Source organism: Bos taurus, chromosome 7, assembly GCF_002263795.3.
Source record: "Bos taurus isolate L1 Dominette 01449 registration number 42190680 breed Hereford chromosome 7, ARS-UCD2.0, whole genome shotgun sequence".
NCBI lineage: Eukaryota > Metazoa > Chordata > Mammalia > Artiodactyla > Bovidae > Bos > Bos taurus.
The window spans coordinates 34,978,113-34,983,937 of record NC_037334.1 but is presented as its reverse complement, the minus strand read 5'-3'; the positions used below and the strand labels follow the sequence as shown (position 1 = coordinate 34,983,937).

At 40.4% G+C, this 5,825-nt stretch overlaps 1 long non-coding RNA gene across 1 annotated transcript; it reads right to left on the bottom strand.

Annotated features, from left to right (window-relative positions):
• Positions 1–2,665: 2,665 nt before the first annotated feature.
• Positions 2,666–4,805, bottom strand: LOC112447544 (uncharacterized). The gene is made up of 2 exons (XR_003035745.2): positions 3,115–4,805; positions 2,666–2,908 (listed from the first exon to the last, which is right to left on the bottom strand). It is a non-coding gene; the product is annotated as an uncharacterized lncRNA (long non-coding RNA).
• Positions 4,806–5,825: the final 1,020 nt, after the last annotated feature.

The window sequence follows — 5,825 nt, the reverse complement described above, 5'->3', positions numbered from 1 at the left end:
TGTCATCTGATTCAGTCTCAGATGAATAGATATTCACAAATGTATAATAATGAAAGAAAGCAATGAAAGAAAATTAAAAAATAAAGCCTTATTTCAAATTTGTGAAAGTTGGACATGAGGCATTGAAGTAATATAGTTAATATTATCCTGTCTCCACCCTACCTCTCAACAAATCATAAGCTTGAAGAATTTGCATTATTGTTTTTATATTCCTCTGAATCTTCTATATATACTGCACTCAACGTATCTTTGCTGCACTGAGTTGAAAATGGATAAAAACGTAAATATTTGTAAGAACTTGAGTCATCAAGAAGTAAACACTTTGACTTAAGAGGATATTCCAACCTGTTCAAACACTGGCCACACACATCCTACCTGAGGAATCCATTATATGACTTTTAGAATGTCGCAATGTGGTTGGAATTAAAATTCAGACACCACCACCTAGCTCAGTAGAGAGCTATCTTCATATCATTTATGGGGATATTAAATGGTATCTCTGAGCTTTAAGACTATATAACATGGGAAACTGATCAAGTTTGGGGGTCTAGGGAAGGTTCCTCAAAAGAAGGAACATTTGATCTGAATCTGAAGGAATAAAATTATCAAGTGAAGAAGAAGAGAAACCAGACAGGGGAAACAGTATACACCAAAGTCCTATGGCAGGAGAAGGAAGAACTCACTCAAGGAATGAGGACAGTATGAGTGCACATGAAGATCAAAGGGCAGAGCACTGCTAGACAAAGTTGGAGAGTTGGAGTATCCATGGGGGTTCTTTGGTTGTGAGCCACAGAAATGAGCTCTGCCTTTTTCACCAAAATCAGGAGGAGGTTTTTTGGAAATCACTAAAGAATTCACAAAGTTAAAAGATATTAATAAGATTTCGTGCCATCAAGGACACTGGTGACCTTATGCCATTTTGGTGGATCCAGAGTGAAATGGCTTAATGGTTATCAGGAAATAGGGTGAAGGAGGCAAGGAGCACAGACTGGCTTTTGGAAAGTTTGGCTATAAATGAGGAGATCAGAGAGAATGAGTTGGCCCCAGATGTAGATGAAGGGTCAAAGAGGGTGTTTTCTAAGATTAAGGAGTCCAGAGCATATTTCAATGACAATAAAAGAGGAAGACATATTTCAAAGACAATATGCAAGAGGAAGAGATTGTATTTAGCGCAAATTTTCAAGAAAGAAAAGAATCGATATAATAAGTGCAAGAATTGTTCTCGAAAAGAAGGAACAGCTCCACTATTGCAAGCCAAGAGAAGAGGAAGAAGTACAGATGTAGAAAGATTCCTTTGTGGTGGTAAGAAGACCCAGTTCCCTGATAGCTTCCATTTCATTTTTGAAGTAGGTCACCTTCTGAGACAGGGAAAGGTGAGAGGTGAGTAAAGAGGATTCGAAATTCTGAAGAAAGTAGAGAAGGTTTAGAAAGTCATTGCAAGAGAATAAGGAAAAGAGAGATGCCAGGTAGGGTGGAGGGCCCAACTGAGAGGCATATTCATATTCCTAACTGTTGGATACAAGTGTGACATTGCACCCTAAAATCCTCTTGGCAAAGAACCATTTTTGTATTCTCTGTGAACACACAGTGTGTTCTTACATATTTTCCACATATTCTCATTTGTCTATTTTCAGGCCTTAGTACTAAGGAAAACTAAGCCTCTCTTATTACTTTGTTCTTATTATAGGAGCTCAATAACATATAAGTCAATTGTTAGAAATGAGTTGCTAAATTTTCAGCCCACTTAAGACGAAGTATGGGTACTTCGGTACTTAGGGCATTACCCTGATTTCATCTTCTTAATGTATTTGTGTTTTCTCTTTTCCTCCAGTTTCTTCCTTTATCATCATATATTACTAAGTAAATATATTTTATCCACCTCAAGTTCCCTTTGTGGAATGAGGGAAGATAAAATAATAAGTCAATAGTATAACCAAAATTTTAAAATATGATATTATAAATTTAGATATGGAAGTGCATATATAAAAATAAATATGTAGATACATAGATAAACACATAGCAAGGTTTGCTAACAATTCCTATGGAAACAAGAAATATAAAGCCTAGCTAATGGGCTTCCCTGTTGGCTCAGTGGTAAAGAATCTGCCTGCCACTGCAGGAGACACAGGTTTGATCCCACATGGCACAGAGCAACTAAGCCTGTGTGCCACAACTACCAAGTCTGTGCTCTAGAGCCTGGGAGCCACAACTAGTAAAGCCTGTGCATCCTAGAGCCTGTGCTGTGCAACAAGAGAAGCCACCGCAGTGAGAAGTCCCTGCACCAAAAAGAAGAGTAGCCCCCACTCACTACAAGTAGAAAAAAGCCCACGCAGCAAGGAAGACCAAGAACAGCCAAAACAAATCAAATATAAAAAATAAAACCTAGCTAAGTTTCTACTCAGAGATAGTAAATCTATCATTTTTCAGAAAAGGAAAACATATTTACCTATTTATTGGTTTAACATTTTCCATACAACTAATATATTTTTATGAATTTCCTTTAAAAATTGAGCAAGAAAAACCCTAATCCAAAGAAAATCTATAAAATGATAAATTTAGGTAAGATGAAATGGATCTTTGTCTCTTAAGAATAGTTTATTTTTCCTGTTACCAAAAAGCAAGTCTGTGTGCCCAAGGCACAGTGAGGCCAAACAATATCAAAACGTCAGAGTGTGAAACAGAGACAGGTTTATTGAGAGCAAGGAGATGGGTGGCTCATGCCTTAAAAACCCCCCAAATTCCTGAAAGCTGTCAGCAAAGCCCTTTTCTAAGAAAAGTGAGCGAGGGGTGTGGTTGTTGCAAACTTCTTGGTGTTGGATCCTTTGCTCAAGGGGTTGGGTCATGGTCAGGTAACGATGTTCCCGAGGCCCCGAGATACAACTTTCTCCCTCCGAGGTCCTGGTTCTGGCTAAGAGAAGACAGATCTCAGTTGGAAGCTCCCTCAGGGCCAAATCCCCAAAATCTGCCCAGCTGACATCGCTGAGGGAGCCAGGCATCCAGGACCCAGCTGGCCCTCAGGCTGCCAGTACAACAGGACCAGGTCCCACAGGCTGCATCCCAGGCAGACAGCCACTGCCATTAGGTCGCAGAGACAGGGATGAGGGGGAGATTCACCGCCAATTCAAGGTCTGAGCCGAGTAAGTGGGAGGCCATGGCGAGAGCTCTGGAGCCCTGCAAGACACAGCCCCCAGCCTGTTCACCGGCGAGTCTGAGGAGTGAGCTGGAAGTCCCTGTGGAGAAGGGTGGGATCCGCCTCTTTCACTCTCCGCCTGAAGACTACCACTCCAGGGACCGCTGGTTGAATGGAACCACTAACGGTCACTTATCAACAGTTAGTTGTTTGTGGGCAGAGCTCACTGTAGCATCCTCCAATGGCTGAGCAGGATCACTAATGGTTGCTCATTGATAGTTGATTGCTTGGGGGAGGGGCCCAGACTGAAGGCTGAGCAGGAGCACAAACTGTCTGGGGTAACTGTTGCCTGGTAACAAGGTTTGAGGATAGCACACAGCTTCAGCCAACTGCTAAAGGCTGCACTCAGCAGGGCTATATTACAATTACATTTAGGGAAATTAAAACGGATCTTAGTCTCTTTGTGTGTGCATGCTAAGTTGCTTCAGTTATGGCTGACTCTTTGTGATCCCTTGGACTGTAGCCCGGCAAGGCTCCTCTGTCCATCAGGATTCTCCAGGCAGGAATACTGGAGTGGGTTCCTATGCCTTCCTCCAGGGGATCTTCCCCATCCAGGGATTGAACCCCAGTCTCCTGCATCTTCTACTGTTGGCAGGCGGGTTCTTTACTACTAGCACCACCTGGGAAGCCCTCTTTGTCTCTTAAACATAGTTTATTGTTACTATTATAAAAGTTAGGTGAAATATTTAAAATTATAGTCTCAACATACTACAACCCCTTTTAGGAAGACAAGTACTTTAAACTTAAGCTTCTTATATGGAAAAAGTTACTTTCAATATACTTCACGCACTAAACATCAGTGCTTTCTTTGACTTTGATTTTAAAATATCTAAAAAAGAATCAAGTTTGCATAATTTAAGACTGTAGACTCAAATCTCCATTTGACTTTTCTCTGCCTGTATGACTTTATAAAACCCCTAATCATGCTTTACCTCTAGATTGTTATGAGGGTTAAATGAGTTCATACAAGAAATGCTTAGAATAGTGCCTGGCATGTAGTAAGCATTTTACAAGCATTAAACTGTTGCTATTGTTGTTTGTCATTGTCTCCATCATCTAAACTATGTAAAGACTGTCTTTGCTGGTTTTTCTCCCAAGCATTGCCAGCAGTTTAACACACTACAGGTTTGTTTAAGTGATAATGATTTACCTTGGTGATGAGGGTCATTTGATTTGAAGAACATCGTATTTGTATTATCATAATGAGATAAAGCATAACTTCCTTTTTATTCAAAAGGCAGTACCAAAGAACTAAACATTCCAAGTTTATGTGAAAGAAAGTTAGACTTGCCTATGAGCAGGGTGACCTTAAAAGCATCTGAGCAGGGATGAGAAAATCCCATTCTCTAACCTGTTTCACACTCTCAGTACCAGTGACACAAAAGGAAAAGCTAGGCTAGGCCTTCTGCACCTACAGTTCAGGTCTCTGAACACTTAGGTGGTTTTCAGAAAATTTTAAACCAACGTCTGGGTGCCAAAATGTTCCCCCAACAAAACTCTTTCCAGTCCTTCAGAAATAACCCACCAGAGTCTTTTCTCCTTCCAGGCCTGTTGGCAATTGAAAAGCAAACAACAAACACAAATTGGCATCAAACTGAAGTCCTCTGCTCTTCAGTTCTGCCACTCAATAACCAATGAATTTTGCAAGTTCCTATACTTTCAGAGCCCTAGTTTCCTTAGCTGTAAAGTGGAGGTAAGGGAAGACTTGTTAATATCTGTCCAGTGATAAAGCACCTGGGCTACCTTATTCTGATGGTCTTGAGTAGAAACCACTCATCTAGTACAGGATCCATCCTACAAATCCTGACTCAGTCACATGTACCCATAATGAACTCCCTGTATATCATACAGAATCATACAGAATATAAACATCACAGCAGTACCTATTCCCTGTATTATCTACAAAAAGTCAAATGTTTCTGATACTAATTCTTTTGCTATTTCTTGCAGGAGTCTGAATTCCTGAAATCCAGCTAATAGCAGAGGGTTTTATAGGAATATAAGGATTGAGGGCAGGAGGAGAAGGGGACGGCAGAGGATGAGATGGTTGGATGGCATCACTGACTCAATGGACACGGGTTTGGGTGGACTCCAGGAGTTGGTGATGGACAGGGAGGCCTGGCATGTTGCAGTTCATGAGGTCACAAAGATTTGGACGTGACTGAGCAACTGAACTGAACTGAACTGAAGGAAGGAGAGACATATGTGGGTGATAAGACTAAATGGTTCTGGTCACTTTATTTTACTAACTAAAAACAAAATCATGGAGGAGAATGGAATCCTTTACTGAGGCAGACTACAAAATTAATTGTTAAGGATTTGATCCGTTATTACTCTAGGAACAAGAGCGTATTATAAACAGTGAGGACAATGACAAACTCCAGGGCCTTTTCACTTGTACAATAAAGTATGTTATGATTGTTTACAATTTACAAAGCCCATGAAACCTACAAACACATCAATTTATAAAGAGGTATCTTTCTAGTCTCTGTTCGTGAACATGAGTACTTTTTCACCTTGAATGTACACCAGCATCAAAATGCACACTAACATATTTTACTTAAACAGTTGATCCTTGAACAGCATGACATGTAGTTCAAACTACACAGGTCCATTTACGTGCAGATTTCCTTCA